Source organism: Egretta garzetta, unplaced genomic scaffold, assembly GCF_000687185.1.
Source record: "Egretta garzetta isolate BGI_Z169 unplaced genomic scaffold, ASM68718v1 scaffold81, whole genome shotgun sequence".
In the NCBI taxonomy this organism is placed as follows: Eukaryota; Metazoa; Chordata; class Aves; order Pelecaniformes; family Ardeidae; genus Egretta; species Egretta garzetta.
Window position 1 is genome coordinate 8,463,957 of NW_009258671.1, and position 13,167 is coordinate 8,477,123.

Here is a 13,167-nt window from a genome sequence, read left to right on the forward strand (position 1 = left end):
AGCTGTGTAGAAGAATCTGTGCAGTGCATAAAAAACACACACTAGAAGACAGTTAATTATCTGAATTTCATACAGGTGTCTAATAAGAGCTAGCTGGGATTATTAAAGGTATAAAATACTATAACTAGTGGCAAAATGTCCATTAGCTTCCATTAATTGAAGATTTCACTCTTTTTCTACCGCCAGATTTTCTTTCCTGTTTCTGAAAGTTCATGGTGAATTCTATCTTTGTTGATGATTGGAAGGTTTCTCTATTATACAAGGTGAGAGAAGAGCACCTATCCTTCTTTTCACTGAGAATCTCAATACATATTTCATAATAGCTTTAGCAGAGTAAGCTGCCAATAAATTACATGAGAGCATCAAACCCTAAATATTTATTAATAACCTAGATGATAGGATGCAGTATGCTCTCAGCAAGTTTACGGGCAACACCAAATTAATGTGAGCAATCAATATACCAAGGGGCAGGGCTACTATTCAGAGGGGCCTCGACAGGCTGGAAAAAGTGGCTGACAGGAACCTCATGAAGTTCAGCACAGGCAAATGCCAGGTTTTGTGCTTGAGATGGAATAACCCCATGTAACAGTCCAGCCTAGATGATATCTCCAGATGTCCCTTCCAACCTAAATTTTATGATACTGTACTGTTTACAGGCTCATATATATACACCAGGAACCAAGTGTGTATTGGGTTTGTAATACAGAAATAAACTACCCACAAATGCACAGTTATACGGTTAAAAATAAATATGGTATGAACAAAGTACAGGAGCTATAAAGTCGAGTTGCCACACACATAAACTATAATACACAGTGCATCCTCCACAATTATTATCACAACACATGATAGATTTTACTTTTCTCTGAAGACCATCCGACAGATGCCTCAGCTGCAAGGCACTATGCCAAGCAATGCTTAAAATGTCCTAGAAGTCATAAGGCACTTTGCACAGAGTTCATCTCTAAAAAGAGTTATTTCTGCTTGAGTACACAGTTATGGTTCCTTGGAACTAATAAGATACACAAAGCATCAAGAGTTGAACTACTTGAGTATATACTGTTGCCCTTATTTGCCTTGTGCAACATTTAAGAGATCCTCTCTTGTAAAAACAAGAGCTCATTGTGCTATCTGTTCTGCAAACAGAGAGCAAACCTGACTCAGACCAGTCATGGCCCAGTGCTGCTTTGTCTGATACCACAGAGTCTGTTCCACACAACAGAGAAAAGCTCCAGATCCCATACCTGAAAAAAGACTGATTTTTGCAAACTGCTGTACTTTTATACACCAGGTTATTAGTATGGAATTAAATAACATAAACAGAATGCAGGATTCCCCTCATATTATTCCAGATACTTCACCCCATGATGAAAAATATAACTGCTTGAAGGCAAACATTTATATCATACATTTTATTACTTGAAGCCCATATGTTCCTTTTTTTTATTCCTCCACTGTGTTTGAAACCTGGGGTATTGCATATGCCTGGCATGTTCCCAATTTTACGCACCATTTTCTAAGAAATGGAATATTTACATCATTATTTCCAAAGACTTACCTACACTCAGAACTGAATCATCTGTAGCTGAACCAGTGTATATTGTTTCAGTTACAATGCCCCCTAGGCACGCACCCTGTAAGTCCTGGATTTCCACCTAAAGAAGCAGTGGGTTCTGGGAGAATTTTAAAACCTCTTTTTAGCTGTTGGACAACAGACAGCCAAGTAAAATTTTAAAATGCATTTAGTTAACATGATAAAACTCCAGGAGACATTTAATTTTTTTTTACTGGTAGTGTTCTAGTTCGATTTGGTAAGTTATATCCTGCATCAGCTTCATGCATTACCTGTACCAAGCTTGCTCATGTGCAGCAGAAGCACACGTATTTTCAGCGCACACAGTGTATTATTACTGATCATCTGAAAATAGGTGCCAGGTAAAATATCTCACTGTTTCTTTCTGGCAGAAGTTTCTTCAACAAGTAATCTGGAATTTCTACCATGTCTCTATTCTGTGGGCTATCTCTTTTTTAATAGCAGTGATAACAACATATACGGTTAAGTTTTCCCACCACTTTCTATTAAAGGACCCAGTCTTTAGCTACTTTATGATCTTCCCAACATCCAACCATTCTGGCTGATGTTTTGCAATAGGCTAAAAAATACTCCAGAAAATAGACTTAAACAATTCAGCACTTTCTAAGAGCCAGGTGAAGGAAAATCATTTGGTTTGTCCCTGTTTTTTCCTCTTGAGTGCCTGTAGCACCCTAGTGTTTTGTGCCAGGAGCTTGAAACTTCACATGAGAGAGAAAGGGAGGGGGGAAAGGCATAGCATATGCGCAGAGTAAGAATTACCTCACCTTATTCTCCTCACAGAAGTAAACCATAACAAGCTAAAACATATTTAAATAAATTTCTATGTGGAGAAGGCTAAGCAAGCCCCCAGTAAGACCTAGCAATCTCCCATCTCGTCATCCGACTCTGCTCTCACCTTTCAAGTGCCCCTCTCCAAAATGGGGAAAGAAGTGCCAGCTGGAGACACCAGAGGGGCAGCAATGGCTGTCACCTATAGCACTGGGCCCAACAAATCTGGCAGCCCAGGGGCCACAGGTGAGGTGGCCCCAGCCCTGCCCTCCTCTATGGGCCCCATGGCCTGGCTGCTGCATAACCAGCTTTCACTTGACAGTGTGTGTGTGTGTTGGCTCTTTTTCTGCTGTTTGGGATAAAATAAGGCTGAATGTACAGATATCTCCTGGGGAACTGGGGGTGAAGCAGAGCTCTGGGGCCACAGGTCACACTGGCAGCAACCCTGCTTCCCAGGCAGGCAGGGATAGCTGAGGGAAGATGGAGCTGCTGCAGCTGCACAGGTCAGGCGGGAACATGGCTCCTCGGCACTGCCGCCACCCTGGCTGCAGGCTGGGGTGTGGGTGCTGGTTCTCAGGCAAAAATGGTGAAGGGGCTAATTTCAAAATTATTTATTCAAAAATAATTTCAAAAAATGCAGTTTTCTCCATTAAGGAAGAAAACCACTCCCAGCTACTTACCGCTCTCTAGCTTGCTGAGGCGGCTGAGCCCATCCTGACAGGAGGGTTGGGTTTTCCTGAGCGCAGGCAGGAGAGCGGTGCAGGCCGACTCAGGCCCCAAGAGGCAGTTACTAGCTGTGGCAGGCAGCCACCGGGCAGGGCCCGCAAGCTCCGGACCCTCAAGTCTTCCAGGGCCCAGCTCAGCCACCAAGCCCTTGGCAGTGCCCCAGAGGAGCTGGCTGCTGGGGGGGGCAGCTCAGGGCCACTCTGCCCACACCTGCCTATGGCCTCCAGCTGGGAGCCAGTGGCCACCATGGCTGAAAACACACCAAAAACCAGCTGAGCCCTGCTGGGGCAAATGGTCTCTGCCAGTATCTAGGCCAGGAGCTTAACTGCGCCTTTATTTTTCAGCTTGACTACCTGAGGGAACAGGCCAGCTCCTCCAACAACTCTTGAACCTGCTGGGCACCTCCAGCTGAGTTTGAGTGAAGTGTGGTGATCTCAAAGATAATTACAATTCCACGTAGTTAGCAGCCATGGCAGCAGCTAGAGCAGAGGTAAGTGCCCTGCTACAGGGAAGACGGGCAAAAACTGTTGCCTCTTCCTTGGCAGCAGAAGCAGCATGAATTTGGCTTTAAGCCAGCAGCTGCACTGGTATAACTAGCCATTGGAAAGTCACTAATGTATAGGAGAGCAGGTTTGCTAATTCTGCTGATTAAGAAGTGATTTATTGCAATTTATTTTCATTTGGTGAATCAAAAAGGCTCTCCTCAGTGTTTTATTGTCCTGTGAGGTGCAGTGGTAGCTGCTTCCATTTGCCATCACTACCCATGCTATGGACCAGGGTTTGCTGGTAGGTGGTTGCATGGAAGGGTTTGGATGGGTCATGACATGTTTCCCACAGGGCCTGCCTGATCACCTGGCTGAGGCCATGGCAGGGGTGGTGGTGGCCTTGGTGGCCCAGGTGCAGTGCGTGCTGGCCCTTTAGACTGGGAGATAGTTCATGGCTGTGAATGCCTGGCTCCCGCCTGCAGCAGGTGTCTGTGGGCCTTGTCCTGTTCCTCACCCTGAGTGGGCTGTGAGGCAGCCACTGAGGGTGCCTCACCTCAGGAGTACGGCTGGGAGGCTGCCCTTCCCTGCAATGGTTGTTCAAGGGCTGAGTTTACACTTGCAAGATTCCCTAGGGGTGATCTTGGCTCAGTAGCTACATGGCTGCAGAGAAAGGAGGGAACCATTTGGTTTAAATGTCTTAAGGGGAAAAGTGCATAATGAGAGAGGAAGGAAGAGATAAGGGCAATACAGCCTGCTACACCTAGGATTGATGGGTAAAACTATGCTGAAGGGAAGGACAGAGAGTGATTGTGAATGGGATTTGCAGAGCAAACAGACCAGAATTAGGCAATGGGAAGAAAGGGAGGCTGAAATGTGTTTTGCAGGGTAAGAAAGGGATGGGAAGAAACCATGAACTGGGGTGACAGCAGAGGAAAAGAAAAAGGGGATAGCCAGATCTAGTTGCCTGTATGTAAAACAGAAAGAGGGACTCTGTGAAAGCAGATGCCAGTGATGGGCAGTGAGCCTGGGGAAGAAACAAATCTGACAGAGAGCCAAGATGTTCAAGGGAAAGGGGGTTGTTCAGCACAGAGTCAGAAAAGGGACAAAGTAGGACTGCACCTCATTATGCAAAGGAAGCACAAGAGTAGGGTAAGTGCTGAGGGATAAGGAACGAGGAAACTAAATGTGACCTGGTAAAGAAACCACTGAATGTACTGAGAATCAATGACTCTCAAAATGAGAGTACGGCTGGCTGGGTAAAGAAATCGAGATTGGAACAGGAAGAATGAGAAACATAGAAGGAACTAGGGACAAAGGATCAGCTTGGAATAGAGGCAAGACTCAATGGACTGGCAGGAACAGAACGGAGGTGGTGCTGCATGCATAAAATTGGAAATACAGAATATAAAATACTTCCCTGCAAACCTGAACAGGAGCCCAGGATTCCTGAATCTCACCATTCCGCTGCTGTTCCTGTTATCTGTCAAACCCTCAGCGAAAGAGCTCCACCCATCACAAGTATCTGTGAATTTAGAGCATGTTAACTTTTCTCCTATTATCAGTTCCTTTCTTCACTTACGTGACAAAGGTCCTTGAATTGCTTCTAAAGTCTCCAGTCCTAAAAACACATAATGGAATTTCATGTTTGTCTTTCATGAACCTTACACTCCTAACAGTGTTAAAAGAATGCTATGGCTGCAAAGTCAAGTTAGTTAAGAGTGGAAATCTGTATTACGGATATTTCTGCAATATTAGTTTAGCATCTTACTTATAGGTGTTATGGTACTGTCTTGAATTACACAGTCACAGATTATTTCTACCGCATGCTTCTGTCTCTGTGGATGAATCAGGGCTGTACGCCAGGTAATACCACTGCTTTGCATCAAACAAGGAATGAAAAGAAAATGACGATCTCCAAGTTCAGGCAGTCCATCCCTGCTCAGGAGGTAGATTTAGCCTCTTCAACTATCATAGAGTTCTTGTGCTAATCTGGACAAAAACACCTCAACAAATTTTTTTTTGTGTGACCGGTAGTACTTTGTTATCTGGATGCAAAGTTTGAGGATCCAGATCTGATTTGGACAAATACTTAACACTCCCAGCTACCGCTGTAGTCAGTGGAAACCGTGCTTTGAATATTTAAGCTACTATAAAATGCAAAGTAGTAGAACATAACAGATTCTAGTAATATAAAAACAGGCAACCAAATTAATAAATACTACAAATTAATAAATATATTACATCAGTCAAATAGAGATAATATTTCCTCTTAACTCACAAGAAGTTTAAAAATAAATGACATTATATAAAGAGAATATTTCATTGCAAATAAATAAGTAGCTTCATCTTCAGCAATGGTTTAGAGAATGTGCACTATAGTACGCACAAAGGTTGTACATTTGACAATAATGAGAAAAAATTTTTGAAGCAAGCACCACCCATCCTATGTACTAAAAGACAGCGAGGTAGGATGGGGAAAGAAGTATGTGTTCCTATAAAGTATCATCGTGAAGCAAATCAGGGATGCACAGGCAATGTTTACTTTTTTATTTCCTGACTTCTTAGCATTTGAGCTTGAACCTTTCTGTAATGTTCTTTAACCCTTTTGCAAGCATTTTACTTAAATTTGCTTATAGTAATGTACAAACTTTGTAGTAGGTTTCTCCAAGTTAGTCTGTAATGCTCTTCAGCCTCAAGTTAAATCATTTATTCTGCTCACTTTCAGTCACTTAAAATAAATTACCCTTTTTATATTAATCATGAGCTTCCTACTGTTTAATAATACAGCTAAAATCTAGAACTGGACTTGGAAACCCAAGGGATTCTTTCTAAACCTACTCACCTGTGTTCCTGTATAAAATCATGGAACAGTTTATACACATGGACAGGAGGTATCCAATTAAAACTACTAGAGGCAGTTAAACATAACCGAACTATTCAAATAGGGATTTGACTAAGTTACAAGTATTAATACTTATGTCAGTTAAATTTCTGTATCATCAGAAGAATATCACGGTTTGTTGTTGTTGCCTGCCTTGAAGGGCAAAAGAAAGATCTTACTGACTTACCTATGGGCACAAAATTCTATGTATGCTAACTGTTGTTTTGGATCCCCTTGCCCAAATACAAATTTCTGTAGCTTCTGCTGTGTAACAGGAACACAGCCCACAATAGGATGGCTGCAGACTGAGTTTGATCTTTCTGTGATTAACAGCCTCGCATTATCACAACATACTCTGATGCCTTTGCAGGAAATATTTCTGGGATGCCTGTCTGCAAATATTTTTTATACATGTTAACCAGACAGATACTTGTGGTGTGCGTATACCCTTACGCTGTCTAGTCTAGTGATAGTACAGATTTTCTTTTTTGTTTCTACAGATCTTTTGTTGTAGAAAAAAAAAATCAGAAGGCTGGCTTTTTAGTTTTCTGAGAAGATGAAGATTAAAATAGAAAAAGCAATGGCTTTTTGCACTAAAACTCTGAAAAGCTTTAACTGCAGTGCTGGTTCACTTCAAGACACCAAACCAAATGTTAGCCTTTTATGTATGAGTAATGAAATGCCATTTCACGGGATTCCTTCTGGCTCTGCCATCTCATGGTGTGCGGTGCCAGTATTTGCTCTAGCTAGCAGGTGAGGAGATACTGAGTGAAAGTGAACAATAAGCCTGACTGAGATGATTGAAATATTTGGAAATTCCTGTTACTCAAACCTTTTAACTCGCTTATCTTTCCACAAAAAAACAGGACTAACACCTAGGTGAAACCACCTGGAGTATCTGGATTTTCTCATAAGGAAGTTTTCAGCCTGGATCACACTGCATAGGTAAATTGGTTTTGAATTATTATTTTTTTTTTTCATCTATACTGCTAAGAGTCGCTGTAAGGGATGTAGCAGGAAAAGGCAGCCATTTATTAGAAAGGTGACTTTTAAAAACTTCCCCACAAACTAACTAGCATTTCCTATAATCAAGCTTGCATTAGTACAATAAACCTAGTTCTACTTTTATTATTTCTTACTAAGAATGAGGAATTCTGAAGAGCACCATATTGCAGTATGAGTCAGTATTGGAGCTGTTAACTTGCACAATAAATCCAGTAAAATTGGAGATTATGGAGCCTTTTCTGCTTTATCTAGTTAAAGAGACTTGGAACCAGTTAACAAAATAACAGACTGAAAATTTCATACAGAAATGTCTTATTGTAGCATATTCTAGTAAAATATCAAAAGTAACCTAATAGCTTTTTTCTTCTGTAGAATGCAGGACCTTCATATTATAGCTTTTCAAGCATTTATGGGTTACATAGCATTCAAGTAGTTAAAGCTGAGGCCTGAAGACATTGCTATGATGATAATTCTGCCTGAATGTCTTCTGTCTGTGACATATTATCTACAAGTTTATGAAGGCCCAGATTCTCAAATGAAAGAATGGAAGATAAGTGCCCAAATATTCCTGGATCAGGATCTGCAATCTTTATTGGAATTACAGCAAACCACTTTGTTACAACATGCATTAAATGGGGTTTGTAACTGAGATCTCACACTGAAAATCATATACGATACATAATATGGTTCTCATCTGTTATGTTAATCCAAGCAAGTATAATGTAAACGTGGTATAAGGCTTCATTTCTCTTTAGGTGTACTACAGCTTCCCCTGTAGACTTGGTCCTGACTTCACAGGAATTACAATTGTAGATAACCTCAGCTATACCCCCAAAATTAGGAGTTGGGCACAACTATTTAAGCTACAGGAGAGACTGTATTACCAACCACCTCAAAGCAAAGGTTTGTTTACTAGAAAATCAATGAGATCTGTGCAGTCAATAGCATTATTATATGAACATTTCCCCAGCTGATCATCAGTGAGCCAGTCTGACCTGCCACTGCAGGGTCATGGGGTTCCTGTCCTCAGGGTTCCTTTTTGCTGCAGTTCAAGAGAAGACCAAGATCTTAACCAGTGTTTCTTTACTGCATTTCTGCACCGCATACTGGACCCGTGTGCTGGCCACCTTTATAGCCCCCTGCTTGCTGATTTGTTGATTGTGTTTTTAAGCTTGTTAAATATATGCCTAGGTAGAAGAAGTAGCCATTGGACCACAAAAGCCCAGTCACACAGAAAAAAACCCCTTCATTACTTAGTACCACATCTGATATGTTCTAACAGAGCAGAGTAGCATCTCTACTTTTGTCCTGATTTTATGTTTATTTTTTTTCTGCAAACATTTTGGCAAACATTTTCAATGTCTGGTATTTGACAACCAAGCAAGATCTTTATGCCAGTTCAGCAGCAAGTTCTTAAAATAATATTCCCAAGGTTCATCTCTCTGGCCCAGCTATGTTTTTTACCAAGCAGCAACGGATTCAAGCAAAGTTTGAATATTTGCAACTAGGCTTTCTCTCTGCCCATTCTTTACAGTAATATGCTGGATTTAAATCAATTCCTTCCAGTCTCTGTAATGTTTTATTTCCTTTTACCTTTTCTTCTTTTCCTTTCTTTCTTGTACTGTCTTCTCTTTGGTTTTGTTTTGGTCCTTTTTGCCAGTTACAGTTCTGCCTCTCCTTCAGAATGGCTTTTCTCCCTTTCACACTGCTTCAGGCATTGTTGCTGTTCAGAACAGGTAAGGGCCTTGTGACACAGCTCCTTTGCGGTTTGTTTTTTTTGGTTTTTTTTTTGTCAGAAAGGTGCAAAAGACAACCTATTTAATCAAAGGACATTCCAGTCAGTTACTATGCTCCTTAGCTTCTCAAAGCAAACTCATATATTCAGACTTCATTATAAACAGCTCAAATTAAATTCAAGGTCAGAAAGACTGCAGCTGACAGAGCTGGCTTCCCCTATCATTTACCTTTTTTGATATCTATTTTCTCCACATATGACCATACTGAAATGATTACACACTCATTGATGATAATGTTACTGAACTGTAGAAAATTTTAATTATAGGAATAGATTTATTATTAATGATTAATGCAATCATTATTAATTTAATAATTGTTAATTATTGGATTAATTTACTATGGGGAAAAAAACCCCACATGGTAAATGGATTGAACAGGTTGTGTTTAATCCTGAAAGGGAGAATACTATAAAATTGCATTCTGGCATTTTGCCCTGTATTCAACGTAGAGTCCAATCTAGTATTAAAGCTTGTACTGCTGTTCAAGAGAGACCTCAAAAAAATTTCCCAAGGAGCCATAGCTTATCGTCCCTTCCCTGTCTCACTGAAGAGCGTAAGAGAGCAGCAGCAGCAAACTGTACACACCGAAGAATCCCGACTGCAACTCAAGACAGCGTAGAGAGGTAGGTGCAAGGTAATGCAGAATTTGCACGTAGTTACACTCTGGTAAGTAAAAGTTGACTGTAGGGGAACCTTATTGCTGTCTGTCACTGAAGATATCCTTATCACTTGGCAACTTTAAAAATAAGCTCTAGGGTACACCTGCAGGTACATACAGAATTATTTGACAGATCATGTCACTCTGCAGGGCTTATACAGTGCTGGAAGTAAAAACTAAAAGTTTGCCTTTGAAAACTAATCTCTGTATTCAGTCATAGGTAAACTCTCAGTGAACTGACACTGGCTTTTGAAAACATACTTTGAATTTCTGATAGTATCTTTCTCCTTCAAAGCATTTTATAAACTATTCTGTTTATAAAGATGACAAACTAGTAAGATCCAGTCGGCTCTGAGGTAGAAAAAAGTAATCACCTACCAGGGAGTAACTAGCAGTTCCATTGTGCATGTAGAAGGAATTTTATCTCAATCAACAGGGGCAAACTGACTTCCTGCTATGTAAAAAATTAAGACAGGAGTTAGTTGGAGTCTTAAAGATACTCCTCAGCAAGCTCAATAAACTTTCATTACAAGTTTTACTTGTTTTCTTTCAACCCAGCAGGTTCTGGCATAACGTAAACCAGGATTTACTTTCTCATAACATTAAACAGCAAGATGTCAAAAGCAGATCAGCATCACATCTCGGTGCATAAAACCACAGCTGAATAATCAGACTCATTGCCTCTTCCAGCCAAAACCAACCAGCTGCGTTTCTTATCCTCATTACATCACTTCCAGGAATATTTCCAAAGTCTGCAAGAAAGCCCAAAATAAGCAACTGAATTAATGTATTGTTTTGTACGCTCGGATAAACATACGAATTTACTATGAGAGATGCATCAAGTGGTAAACCTCTGTAGTTATTTCATTTAAAACGTGGGTTCTACCTCTCAGAGTCTCTCAACTGTAGCAACAGCATTTGCTTTGCTTTGTTGCTTCTTGGCAGAAACTCCTTCCTATTTCAAAGCTTACAGGTTTCACCACACTTAATCATCCCCTTCTCACTGTGACATTTGCTACTGAACTTCACGCAAATTTTCTTGTAATGGTGTTTGCTTGTCTCATGTACAGTTTGAATAACAAGGAAATATAATGAGAAATAATACATTGTTGACTCTTGTTGTAGACTCAGGGAACTATACTAAGCCTTCTTTCGATTATATTTTATATGGCTACTTTTGGACCACATTGGATTGAAAAGTATTGGTATTCTTTGTCCTTAGTGACTTTCCTAACCCCTTGCAAGGGAATCCAGAGCTTACGTAATTTATTATTGTTGTGAGTACTATTGGGGTTTTAAAATAATACTTATTGTAGTCTACAGATATAAAAAGGAGCAAGACTTACAGGAAAAGGTAATAACATTTACCAGATGAATTGATTCAGACTGAAAAATAGAAAAGCTTTCAAGGGCCTTTCTTCATAAATACTTCCTTCTGTATTACTTTTAAAATTAATGCCAAACAAAGAAGAGTAGTAGGTCTTGTGTATCTACAGGCTGGGTCTGACCTTGAGTCTCAAGCTCAGGAAAACATTTAGCAAGTCTTTGTGATCTCTATCTACAGCTGACAAAATATTCTAAAGATATTCAGCAAATTATTTAGTAATACATTCCAATGTTATTACAGTGCAGCGTCAAATGGCATTCCAAGCTGGATTTCCCACGTTACCGGGGTTTAGGGAGCAGAATATCACCGGGTTCTTTTAAAACACAAGATCTTTGACCTTCAGGGTTCCTGAACCCTAAATAGCAGCACGTTAATGGGCCTCGCTGACTGACTGGCAGTAGCAAAGGGTGAAGGCAGAGAGCTAGAAGCATCGCAGAGCTTCTCTAACTCAACCAAACTTCAGTTTTCAGGTGAGACTCTGGTTACATTCTTTCCTCTCCCTTCCTGTCCTTTCTGATCCTACCCTCCATCTTCCTTACCACTACGAATATGGTTCTCCAAATGTTTGCTGAGCCGTTCTAGGGACGCTGCAGTAGAGTCATATAAAAAAAATGACAAAGTGAGAAGTGATGTCTAACAAATATTAAGTTCACAAGGACACGGCGTTCTTATGCACATTGAAAGTCAGTGAAGTCAGTGCGCTCAACGCAACTATTCTTGACCAAAGTAACACCAGAGACGGAGTCAAACCAGTGGGCTTATGTGTCATCTGTAAAACTGGCCTTCCTTACCAAAATTCTTCCTAAAACTATACTAGACTATCAGACGACACTGACATTTAACAAACAAAAGAGAATCTTCAAATCTATCACAGAGGCACGCAAAACCTGTCAATCCTGATTGTACCCCCCCCAAAAATAGAAGTGACCGACTAGAGAAACAAAGACAAATCTTCAAAGACCCGTGTTTGGGAAGCTTATGCCAAGAAGTATTCCAAGCCGTCAGAAGTCCGTAAAGCCGTATCGCGAGTAGTTTTGAAAACTCCAGTTAAGAAATACAAAAATCAGAGAATGACACGTTTTCAACACAGCTTTGCAACTGGAATTTGGGGGTACCGTGCCCCCATAGTATCCTTAGGCACACGTAGCGGCCTTTACATATCTGCCTGCTGGGTTCTCATGCGCGACCGACTTCTCTGGCGAGGAGGTGGTCTCATGAAACCCACAGCTGGGCACTGCTGTTAGAAAGTGGGCTGGAACGGCGCTGAACAGCGTTAATGCTTCGTAAGCCATGGTGAAGGAACGTTAAGTTTTTAGGCTTTGGCTTTAGGAGAGAAAAAACTTTAAAAAAAAAAAAACAGTAAAGGAATGTGAAGAGGAGGAAGGAGAGCTTTGGCTCTTGGCTTTCAAAGGTGACCAGCTGAAGCAGCCACCGTGCTGTGGGCACCGCGCGCCACTAACGCATCACACACAGCGTTAGGCCTCGTTACGCCTCCGTCGGCACGGGGGGTCAGGCCCGGCTTTGGGCTGAGCCAGGGGAGGTAACTGCAATCTCCGTTTGCTGCTCTCTTCTTCTGCTTTCTCACCTCCCTGGTGCTCTTCAATACCGCTACCACCTCCAAGTTCCACAGCACCGACCCCATTAATCTTCAAGGCTGCCAGTTCCTTTTCTCCTGTAACCGATAATCAACTCTTCTATTTCACGCAGACTCGTAGCCTGCTAATTGGTATTTTTGCCTGTAAAGAGTTCCAAGTGGTTTTAGGGATGCGGGAGCGCTACCCAACCCCCCTTTTCCAAGGAAAGCAAGGCCCAGCATCCCCGCGCTTGCCGGGGGGTAGGGTGCAGGTGGCTTCGACCCCGCTGCCGC